Genomic DNA, 12,653 nt, shown 5'->3' with positions numbered 1-12,653 from the left:
TTATTTATTTTTTTATCTACTGCCAACTTTTATTTTCTTCACTATTTTTTACTAGCATTATTATTTATTCGTATATTGGTTGCTTTTTTTTTATACTGATAATATCTTGGTGTACTCAGCGAGGGATGAAGTTGAGTCCTTTGAAATCCCAGGATCTCATTATTAGCAGATCCAGGTCTCTTCTTCCTAGCCACCCTGATTTTGTTATTAACGATTCTGTGATTAAGAATTGTTAGTCTTTAAAGCTATTGGGGGTGACATTCGACTCTAAACTAACACTTGAGTCTCACTTGCGGTCTGTTGCTTCGTCAATCTCTCAGAAAATTGGTCGTCTTTGCAAGTACAAAAAGATGTTTTCTGACGACAGAGTTGTATTAAATTCCTTTTATCAATTTTTATTGCCACATTTTGAGTACTGCTCGCCTGTTTTCCTCTCTGCTGCAGACTCCCATATGAAGGTCTTGGACCGGTCGTTTAATCAGATCAAGCTTTTGCTGCCTAATCTAGATATTAATCTTGAACATCGCCGCATTTTTTATTTTTTATTTTTTACGTCGCGGCCTATTGCGCCGGTAGGCTTCTTCCCGGTGGGGCCTGATGGTCGGCCCAAGGCTTCTTCCCGGTGGGGCCTGATGGTCGGCCCAGCCCGTTCTGGCGCAGGCGAGTGTTTATAGTGGCGCCATCTTGCATTGGCTCATGCTGCCCTCCCGGAGCTCATCTTTAATCCTATAGAATCTAGAGTCCGGGTTGATAGGTGGTCTTCTGGACAGCATGTGGGTAGTTTTAAGCCACTCGGCGGCGGCTGAAAAATCCCAGCTTGGTGGCACCGGGCGGGGATTGAACTCGCGTCCTCCTGAACGCGGCGCCGTCACTCTGTCGACTCAGCCACCGCCTCTCTTACTCTGTTGTATAAGATCTTTAACAATCATAACCATCCTTTACATTCTAAACTTCCTCCATCTTTTCTTCAATCTCGTTGCACAAGGCCTGCTTCAAATCTCAACGATTTGGCATTTTCAGCTGTACGTTTTAATACTTCCCAATTTTCTAGAAGCTTTGTTCCAAGTATAACGAAATTGTGGGACCAGCTTCCAAATGATGTTGTTAAAGCTGAAAACCTGCAATTATTTAAGAACAGAGTTAATTGATTTTACTAAGGTGACTTGCTCTTTCCTAAGGCCAATGTTCCCCCTCTGGGACCCTTACTGGGTATATAGTTCCACGAACTCCCCAGAGAGGCTGACATTCTTGGCCTACCATAATAATAATAATAATAATAATAATAATAATAATAATAATAATAATAATAATATGCTGCCATTTTTTATTTATATTTTTCATGTTTTTTTTTCCATTTAATTGTTCATTCACTGCTTCATTATTATTTATTGTTTACATACTGCCGGCAATAATTGTTTGTTGTTTGTTTGTTCAAGTTCAACGGTATCGCGTTCGTATATTTTTATTTTTTATTTTTTTGTTGGGTCATTTTGCAGCTACATTTTTTTTTTCTGTGATCGCTTTACGTTTTCATTCATTTTGCATCAGGTATTGTACAAGTTTATTATTCTTTCATGATTTTGTTCTTACTGATTTTCCCTCGGCGTTCTTCTATTTTAATGTATATCACTAAAGACGTTTGACTCATTTTGCTGTTTTTATTTATTTATTTATTTATTTATATATTTTTATTTTTTTGCGGGTGGCTGATGTTTCATTAGTTCTTTAACTGCTGCTTCATGGGGTTGATTTTTTTTATTTTTTATTTATTTATTTATTTATTTATTTATTTTTTACTGTATCTTCCCTCTTGTTTCCACTTTGACATTTTTTTTTTCATCGTTTCCCTTCTGGCATTTCATGGGTCGACTTTTTTTTTTTTTTGAGTCTTCATTCTGGTATTTCGTTTTACTGTTTTTTTTTTGTTGTTGTTGTTTCATGTGTTGATTTTTTTTAACTGTTTCCATCCTGGTGTTTAATTTTTCACTGTTTCTTTATTTGTGCTTCACGGGCGTGTTGTGTTGTGTTGTGTTGTGTTCCCTCCCGCCCCGTAAGTGCATCAGTGTGTGTGTGTGTGTGTGTGTGTGTGTGTGTGTGTGTGTGTGTGTGTGTGTGTGTGCGTGTATTTCTTTATTCTTTCTATCCAGATTTGTATTTATTTATTTCATTTATTCATTTATTTATTTATATAGTTTTGCTGTTCCTTGTGTTTCACGGGCTGACATCTGAATTTTGGTGTGTTGCTGTTCTAAATGTTTCCCTCCCACCGAGCAAGTGCATCAGTGTGTGTGTGTGTGTGTGTGTGTATTGGGGTCGGGAGCCGTGTGGTGGTCGGGGGAGTCGCGGGTGTCGGGGGCCGGCGCTGGTGTCGCTAACAGGGCGGCGAGGCGTGGCTGGCCAGGTGTGACGGGCACGTAATGGCGGTGACGGCGGGGCAGGGAGAGGCGGGGTAAGGTGAAGTGAGGGAGGACGTGGGGCGTGACGCGGCGGGGCGGGGCGGGGTTAACGGGAGGTGCGAGGATGTGTTGGGTCGTTGGTGCATGTGACATTGGAAACTGACACTGACTTGGGTAATAGGTGAAGCTTATCCTTACTTGCTTACTATCTTGCTTATTATCTTGCTTAGTGACTTACCGCTTCTTTATAGTAACACTTTTTTTTAATTTTTCCTCATCTCCTTCTTATGAACTTGCCGTTTCCTTATTTACTCGCTTTCTTGTTTATTTACTCGATTTCTTGTTTATTTACTCGTTTTCTTGTTTATTTACTCGCTTTCTTGTTTATTTACTCGCTTTCTTGTTTATTTACTCGCTTTCTTGTTTATTTACTCGCTTTCTTGTTTATTTACTCGCTTTCTTGTTTATTTACTCGTTTTCTTGTTTATTTACTCACTTTCTTGTTTATTTACTCACTTTCTTGTCTATTTACTCACTTTCTTGTTTACTTACTCGTTTTCTTGTTTATTTACTCACTTTCTTGTTTATTTACTCGTTTTCTTGTTTATTTACTCACTTTCTTGTTTATTTACTCGCTTTCTTGTTTATTTACTCACTTTCTTGTTTATTTACTCACTTTCTTGTTTATTTACTCGCTTTCTTGTTTATTTACTCACTTTCTTGTTTATTTACTCGCTTTCTTGTTTATTTACTCGCTTTCTTGTTTATTTACTCGCTTTCTTGTTTATTTACTCACTTTCTTGTTTATTTACTCGCTTTCTTGTTTATTTACTCACTTTCTTGTTTATTTACTCACTTTCTTGTTTATTTACTCGTTTTCTTGTTTATTTACTCACTTTCTTGTTTATTTACTCGCTTTCTTGTTTATTTACTCACTTTCTTGTTTATTTACTCACTTTCTTGTTTATTTACTCGCTTTCTTGTTTATTTACTCACTTTCTTGTTTATTTACTCACTTTCTTGTTTATTTACTCGCTTTCTTGTTTATTTACGCACTTGTTTATTTACTCGCTTTCTTGTTTATTTACTCGCTTTCTTGTTTATTTACTCGCTTTCTTGTTTATTTACTCACTTTCTTGTTTATTTACTCGCTTTCTTGTTTACTCGCTTTCTTGTTTATTTACTCGTTTTCTTGTTTATTTACTCGTTTTCTTGTTTATTTACTCGTTTTCTTGTTTATTTACTCGCTTTCTTGTTTATTTACTCGATTTCTTGTTTATTTACTCGCTTTCTTGTTTATTTACTCGTTTTCTTGTTTATTTACTCGATTTCTTGTTTATTTACTCGCTTTCTTGTTTATTTACTCGTTTTCTTGTTTATTTACTCGTTTTCTTGTTTATTTACTCGCTTTCTTGTTTATTTACTTGGATAATGACTAACTTACTTACCTACTTAATCGCTTACTTAATTACTTGTTTACTTTCATACTTTCTTGCTTACTTATTCAATTGCTTTCTTACTCACCTACTTACTTACTCACTCACACACACACACACACACACACACACACACACACACACACACACACACAGTTTACTCATAACAAAAAGCTCAAATTCCCAAGCCTATTGTTATTTGTCTTTCTGATTTTATATTTATCTTGTTTTCTTTTAACTCCATGGCTATTCTTCCCTTGATAAACATTGTGTAAGTATTTTTTTATCATACACGAGCAACATAAATAAATAAAGCATTCACACATGTTTTTATCTGTTCATCAATATGTATGTCTATTTAGCTATATTTATCTATTTTTATGTTTCTCTGTTCTATCCTTTCTCTATTCTTCTCTATCCCCTTTTCTTCTCCCACCTCCCCTCCATTTCTTCCTTTTTCCTACACCTTTAATCTCCCTCCCACCACGAATAACACTTCTACCACTACTACTACTACTACTACTATTACTACTACTATTACTACTACTACTACTACTACTACTACTACTACTATCTCCATAAAACAATGAAAAAAATAACTTAAGATATAAATGAGCACAATTTCAAATATACACTTTCCAATCACCACCACCACCACCTTCACCACCACCACCACCACCTACAGTCATACACCACCCATAATTAACTTTCCTCGCTTTCTGCCCTCGCCATTCTTCCAATCAACCACCACCACCACCACCACCACCACTAACAACAACAACGAGGCCAGCAAAAGGAACAAAGAAAGCAAACAAAACAAGAACAACAACAACAGCATTATGACCACTATCGCCACCACCACCCTCCCTCCCCAACCACCTCCTCCTCCTCCACCTCCTCCACCACCACCACCACTCCATCAACACCACGCCTGGGACACACTTTTCTTTGTAACGGAAATAATAGCAATTCACCGGAAGCTAATTGAAGGCGTAATGAGAGAGAGAGAGAGAGAGAGAGAGAGAGAGAGTTTTATCAGCCAATAGTCGCTAACATAAAAAGTTTTGAACATCCACATCCTGCCAAATAAGAGAGAGAGAGAGAGAGAGAGAGAGAGAGAGAGAGAGAGAGAGAGAGAGAGAGAGAGAGAGAGAGAGAGAGAGAGAGAGAGAGAGAGAGAGAGAGAGTCTGCTGGCACGAAACTCCTAAATGATATTTGTTTCACACGGACGACTTATCTTCGTCGTTGGAGGTTCATTAACTCGCTGAGGGAGGAGGAGGAGGAGGAGGAGGAGGAGCATTGAGGGAGGAACAAAAGTGAGAACATACGAAAAGAAGAAATGTTGGAGATAAGATAGAATGGAAAAGGGGAGGGAGGCACAGATAGATAGATAGATAGATAGATAGACAGAGAGAGAGAGAGAGAGAGAGAGAGAGAGAGTTTCTGCATTGCGTATCGTACCTAGAAATTAAATAAAACCACGACCCCCTTCACCCCCTTTTGCTCTTCCTCCTCCTCCTCCTCCTCTTCCTCCTCCTCCTCCTCCTCCTCCTACTCCAACATGCGTGGGAAGCCTCTGCAGGTCGTACAGGAGGAATCGGATCTTGGAGTCACAGTCAGCAGGACTTAAAACATGCAAAGCGCTGTAAAAAGCATATAACACGCCAACACTATGCTCGGGTTTATAGCAAGAAACCTCGAATATAAGACGCCGGAAGTAATGTTATCCTTATGTAACTCAATGGTAAGACCTCACCTCGAGTATTCGGTACAATTGTGGTCCCCTAATTGCAGGAAAGGTTTTGAATTATAAGAAAGAATCCAACGACGCGCTACGAAGATGATTCCCCCCTGAGGGCCCTGCCGTATGAAGAACGACTCAAAAGACTCAATTTCTTCATGCTGGAAAAGTGACGCCTACGAGGGGTTATGATTCAGGTCTTCAAGTACCTTTAGAACTTCAGTAACGTCGACCACCCCAAGTTTTTTGACCTACAGACCAACTCGAGAATTATAAATAACGGTCTGCCCATTCAATCAAGCGAAGCGATGCATTATAGACATTTGTAGTTTTTTTTTCTCTAACCGAGTCATACGCCATTGGAACAACCTCCCTGGTGAAGTAGTAACTGCAGAAACCGTCAACTCCTTCAAAAATCGCATCGACCATTACCTCGTGGCGACAGGAGCGAACTGAAAATACGCACCGAAATGCCTTGAACTGTTCTGCAGGCACCAAGCGACTCTCAGGCGGATCACGGCTCTACCACAGGCAACGTCGTCATGAGCAAATAGCCCTTCTGTTGCCTGTCTTTCCATGTTTCCAAGTTTGAATGTTTCCTCCTCCTCCTCATCCTCCTCCTCCTCGTCCGTTACCATCTCCATCTCCTTCTCAACCTCCTTTTCTCCTCGTAAGTGTATTTTGCAGTAAGAAGATTATGCTAAAAATCTATTACTTTACTGATGTGCTTAGGAGGAGGAGGAGGAGGAGGAGGAGGAGGAGATGATATGGAAAATTTTGGTAAGCGAGAGTAGAAAAAGGAAGAAACGGATTTAGATTTGACGTTACTATGGCCTATTCTCCTCCTCCTCTTCCTCCTCCTCCTCCTCCTCCTCCTCCTCCTCCTCCTCCTCCACCATTTCCACTGCCTTGCCTTCTCAATTTCCATCATTTCCTTCTTTTTCCTCTCCTACTCGTCCCCTCCAACTCCTCCTCCTCCTCCTCCTCCTCCTCCTCCTTCTCTTACTCCTCCTCTTCCTTATTCTTTTCCCTTTTAGATGTAGAGACGCCGCGGGCTCACTTATACCCCTCCATGCTCTCTCTCTCTCTCTCTCTCTCTCTCTCTCTCTCTCTCTCTCTCTCTCTCTCTCAACCACACATCACAGATAAAGCGGAAACAGCTCTAGAGAGAGAGAGAGAGAGAGAGAGAGAGAGAGAGATTTACATAGATTTACATAGAAAATCAGACCACACAGACCCCATGGTCAAGACTTGGTGGTCTGTCCTTAAACCTAAGTGATTTTACATTAATCAGAAGACTCCAAAACGTTGCATTTCTACTCTAGTTGATATTAAGTTGAAGGAAGTGACGGTCGAGCTTATTTTTGAAGGAGTCAATCGTGTTACACTGGACCACTGACGGTGGAAGCTTATTCCATTCTCGCACTACAACGTTGGTGAAGAAAAATTTGGTGCAGTCTGAATTTACTTGTCTACATCTGAGTTTTACGCCATTGTTCCTCGTGCGCAAAGTGTCATCGATCATAAACAATGTTGATCTGTCTACATTCGTGAAACCATTAAGTATTTTAAAACATTCGATCAGTTTTCCTCGGAGGCGACGTTTCTCAAGAGAGAACATGTTAAGGGTAGAAAGCCTTTCTTCGTAGGATTTGTTGCGCAAGGAAGGGATCATTTTCGTTGCCCGACGCTGAACACCTTCTAATTTAGCAATATCCTTTGCATGGTGGGGAGACCAAAACTGTACCGCATATTCCAAGTGGGGTCTGACTAAACTGTTGTAGAGCGGGAGTATTACATCTTTATTCTTGAATACAAAGTTTCTTTTAATGAAGCCCAACATTATGTTCGCTTTATTTGCTGCATCGATGCATTGCTGTGAGAATTTGAGGTTTGACGCGATTTTGACCCCCAAGTCTTTGACGCATTGAACGCTTTTGAGTTTAACGCCGCGCATTTCGTATTCGAACTTCTTATTCCTCGTTCCAACTTGAAGGACCTGGCACTTGTCTACGTTAAAGGGCATCTCCCATCTATCCGACCAAGCTGAAATTTTGTGCAAATCCTCTTGGAGGCTTTGCCTGTCTTCGTCAGTGAGAACCGAGTTGCCAATCTTTGTGTCGTCTGCAAATTTACTAATGCGGTTATTGAGTCCAACATCCACGTCGTTGATGTAAATAATGAAGAGCACTGGGCCAAGGACCGAGCCCTGAGGGACGCCACTAGTGACAGGCGCCCACTCTGAGTTAAATCCGTCAATCACTACTCTTTGTTGTCTGTTGCTCAACCAATTCGCGATCCATTGGTTTACTTGACCGTCAATACCTATTTGCTTTAATTTGTAAAGTAATTTATGATGCGGGACTTTATCAAACGCTTTCTGAAATCAAGATAGACTACGTCCAGTGATTTGGTTACGTCATAAACAGTGAAGAGGTCGTTATAAAAGGTTAATAGGTTTGATAGGCAGGATCTTTTGTTTCGGAAGCCATGTTGTGAGTCCCCAATCAATGAGTGGCTTTCAAGGTAATTCACAATTTTGTCTCTAATTATGCCTCAAGTAGCTTACCTACAACCGAAGTTAGACTAATGGGCCTGTAATTACCTGGTACTTTTTGTCTCCTTTCTTGAAAATCGGTGTCACGTTAGCCTTTTTCCAATCTGAAGGGACGATGCCTTGTCGCAAGGACATATTGAATACGGTTGTGAGGGAGGAGAGTATTTCGCTCTTTGTTTCTTTCAGCAGAGTTGGATATACTTTGTCAGGTCCAGGACTTTTATTTGTTTTAAGTGAATGGAGAGCTTTAAGGACTTCATCGGTTGTTATTTCAAAATTAGGCAATGCATGCTCGAGATTTACAATAGTACTGGTGTTGGTGGTAGCGAGAGGAAGACTGTTAGTATTAAACACCGAGGAAAAGTAATTGTTTAAGAGGTTTGCAATGTGTTGGCTGTCAGTCACTAGTGCACCGTCGCTGTTTGTTAAAGGTCCAATACCACTTTTGATCGCCTTTCTGTTGTTTATGTAACTGAAGAAAGATTTCGGATTATTTTACAGTTGGCTGCAATATTTTCTTCGTATCTACGCTTTGCCTGACCTACTAGTCTTTTTACTCGTCGCCTGGCATCATTATAAAGTCTAATGTTTTCGGGCGTGCTTTGTTCTTTCTTTAACCTGTAAAACAATTTTCTCTCATTGACTGATTGTTTAATTTCGCTATTAAACCACGGTGGGCTTTTATTAGTGTTAATTCGCTTCTCGCACAAGGGGACGAATGTGTTCTGCTGAGTGAGTAAGTGATTTTAAGGCTTAGCCAGGCTTCCTCTACGTTGCCGTCATCTGATAGTTGTATTTCTGTTAGTTTTGTCGGATTTCTACGAAGTTAGCTCTTTTGAAATTGGGCACCTTTACTTTATTTTCAGTCACTGATGATTGAGCTTTAATGTCGACGCGCACTAATTTATGATCGCAAGAACCGAGGTGTTCTCCTACCGTGACACTACTGATTAGGTTATCTTGGGTCGTTATAACAAGGTCGAGTATATTATTTTGTCGAGTTGGCTCAGAAACCATTTGGCTTAGATAATTTTCTTCTAGAAATTCGATCATTCTATGTGACTCGCCTTCTGTACCTGACAGTGTCGCCCAGTCGAGATGGGGGAGGTTAAAGTCTCCTAATATCAGTGAGTCGCTGTTATTAAGTGACTGCCTTAAGACGCTGTACATTTCAAGGTCGTCATCGAGTGATTGCCCGGGAGGTCTGTAGGTGACATATATTTAAGTTGACTTGCAATGTTTACTCGCACGCACAAATGTTCAACGTTACTGTTTCCCGGTGTTTTGTCAGTGGGTTGCAAATAGCTTTTGACATAAAGGGCGACGCCACCGCCTCTACGGTTTACACGATCTTTGTTGAAGAGTCTGTAGCCATCTATGTTGTATTCGGAACTTAAATCAATATTTGTGGTGTCGATAAATGTTTCGGTTATAGCAATTATGTCAAAATTTTCTGTTAAAGCAAGACATCTCAGTTCATCAAATTTGTTTCTTAGGCTACGCGCATTGAAACTAAGGATTTTAAGTTATCTAGAGGCTTAGTAATAGAGGTGGTGGTACTTGCGGGATCACGGTTACGGGTTTGTTGCGATGCACGGCGTCTATTTACACGGGTGGGTGGAGGGACGTGGCCGTGACTCGTTTTTGTTCGGATGACACGCACTGCTTCGTTGAGGAGCCTTCTGAGTCTGGCTGCCCTGATGGGAGAAAGGTGCAATCCGTCCCTGTGAAAGAGCTCATTTTGTCCATAGAAATTGTCCCATGTGTTGAGGAACTCCACGTCAAGCTCCCTGCAAAGAGTCTGTAAGCGGTTGTTTAGGCTGAAGGCCTTACTGAAAAAGTCGCTCCGCCCAAGTCCGTGGTAGAACTCCTGAAATCAAAATGTTAGGATTTAGTCTTATACTGCTGGATGAGCCTACGGTACTTCTCCAGGAGTTCCTCAGACCGGGTCGTGGTGATGTCGTTCGTACCTGTGTGTATAACAAACAGTGAATCATTAGTAGCCTGGGGGGAGATCTCCTCAAGAGCAGCAGTTATGTCGTCGATCCCAGCACCAGGATAGCAATAGTTCCGTCTTCGACGAGGAACTCTGCCGCAGAACTCAACGACCTGCTGGCGAATCATGGAGTCACCCACCAGGAAGGTGCTCTCCTGCTCGTCCTCCTCCTCCAGAATGGCAAACCTGTTGAAGCAATGAACAGGATAAATCGCTTGTCTGGCTGGTTTGGCTCCTCCATTCAGAGAGAGAGAGAGAGAGAGAGAGAGAGAGAGAGTTAAGCGTTAGGGTAAATGGTTGTGTTTTGAAATATGAACCTTGAAAGCTACCGATTTTTTTTTCTCGTCTCTGGATTTCTTTTGATATTTATATTTCCTGGAATCGAGGAGGAGAAGGAGGAGGAGGAGCAGGAGGAGGAGGAGAACAAACGAGGGGGGAAGAGGAAAGCAAGGAGAGGGAGGAGCAGTCGAAGGAGGAGGAAGAAAGAGAGGAAGGCACAGGAGGAGGAAACATGGAAACATGGAAATGCAGGCAACTGAAAGTCTATTGGCTCATTACGAGGTTGCCCGCTTTGGTGAATTAATCTGCTCGACAGCCACTGGGGGCGTGGGGCTTTAAGTTTACTGCCCTTTTTTATTTCTCTGGTCTGGTTTTATAGGCACTGTAGCCTTCTCTACCTCCAGGATCTTATCTTTGAAGACGTTCCACGCGTCGTCGATTGTATTGTCGGTGAGGTTAAGTTGATCCCAGGTCGCAGGGGGAAGCAGCTCACGGGCTAGGTTGAAATTTCTTTTTTTGTAGTCTGGTATCACTGACGGATTGTCTACGAGTTTGTGACTTATGTTGACATTAAAACGGATTAAGTGGTGATCGCAACAATGAATTTTTTCACCAACTTCACAGTCGCGAATGCGGTCGGGGTCGCTTACTAATACCAGATCCAGCAGATTGTTTTCTCTTGTTGGTTGAGTTACAACTTGAGTGAGGAACGAATCCTCCACCATTTCTATAAGCCTGTTACCCTCTTGATCTCCAGTCATCAGTCCCCAGTCAATGTTAGGGCAATTAAAGTCCCCAATTATTATTGATTCCTTGCTTTGCGTTAGAGAGTGAAGCTCTTCGTAGAGGGCAGTGTCGTCGGCTGCCTGTTGTTTTGGAGGCCTGTATACGGTCGCAAGTGTTAGTTTTTTGTTATTTGCGGTTATTTCCACATAGATGGAGTCGTAATTCTCTGCGTCCTGTTTGTCTATTTTTATGGCAGGGAGCGTACTTTACGAAGCAAATTACTCCTCCTCCTTTTTTTAGCATTCTACTTTTTGTGGAATCTTTCATACCCAGGAAATGACAGTTCGGATATTAGATGTGCAGAGTTGGCCCAAGTCTCTGTGATGGCTACCACATCTGGCTTCTCTGTTGTAATATACGCCCTAATTTTGTCCTTTTTGTGTAATAAAGTACGTGCAATTGTGTACAAAACAGAAATGTGACTCTTGTTTTGGCCGCGACGAGTTGTATCAGTTCCCTTGTCGGAGGCGTCGTTGGTTACACAGTTTCTTGTAAGCCGCACCGACGCTGTGGGTTGGTTGATCAAGGGCTGCCTTTGCCTCGCCCTCGTCTGCAGTTTTTTAATAGCTTTTCGAAAAGGAAGAGGAGGAGGAGGAGGAGGAGGAGGAGGAGGAGGAGAACAACAAGAGAGGGGGAAGAGGAAAGGAAGGAGAGGGAGGAACAGTTGAAGGAGGAAGGGGAATGAGAGGGAAGCACAGGAGGAGGAGGAATACATAGGAAGAACAGACACCAAAAGACCTGGCGGCCTACAGTAATCTATGTGTGGTAGGACAGGATAGAATAGATGAAGGCTCCTCCCCACCCACCACACAAAAGAGGGGGAAGAGGAAAGGAAGGAGAGGGAGGAACAGTTGAAGGAGGAGGAGGAAGGAAAGGGAGGCACAGGAGGAGGAGGAGGAGGAGGAGGAGGAGGAGGAAGAAATACTTGTGTAAACAGATTTAGGGTTTGTTTTTTCCCTCCTTCATTTCTCTTCCTTTCCTCGAATCGTTATTGTTTTCTTTGTTTTATTTCCGTTTTTATTCTCTCTCTCTCTCTCTCTCTCTCTCTCTCTCTCTCTCTCTCTCTCTCTCTCTCTCTCTCTCTCTCTCTCTCTCTCTCTCTCTCTCTCTCTCTCTCTCTCTCTCTCTCTCCTCCCTTCGACTGCTATGTTAACTCAAGTTCTTTTTTTCTCTCCTTTTCCAATCTATCTTTATTTATTTATTCATTTGTTTACTTGTTTGGTGAAAGGGAAGAAAGTAAGATTAATCGCTGGAACTGACGGAGCGGAAAGGAAAACAACCACGAGGAGGAGGAGGAAGAGGAGGAGGAGAAAGAGGAAGAAGAGGAAGAAGTAGTGGTTATTGTGACGATATTGATGTTCTGATGGGAAAAGAAAGAGGAGTAGTAGTAGTAGTAGTAGTAGTAGTAGTAGTAGAAGTAGTAGTAGTAATAGTAGTAGTAGTAGTAGTAGGAGGAGGAGG

This window comes from Eriocheir sinensis, chromosome 45, assembly GCF_024679095.1.
Source record: "Eriocheir sinensis breed Jianghai 21 chromosome 45, ASM2467909v1, whole genome shotgun sequence".
NCBI lineage: Eukaryota > Metazoa > Arthropoda > Malacostraca > Decapoda > Varunidae > Eriocheir > Eriocheir sinensis.
Note: the sequence above shows the minus strand (reverse complement) of the source record.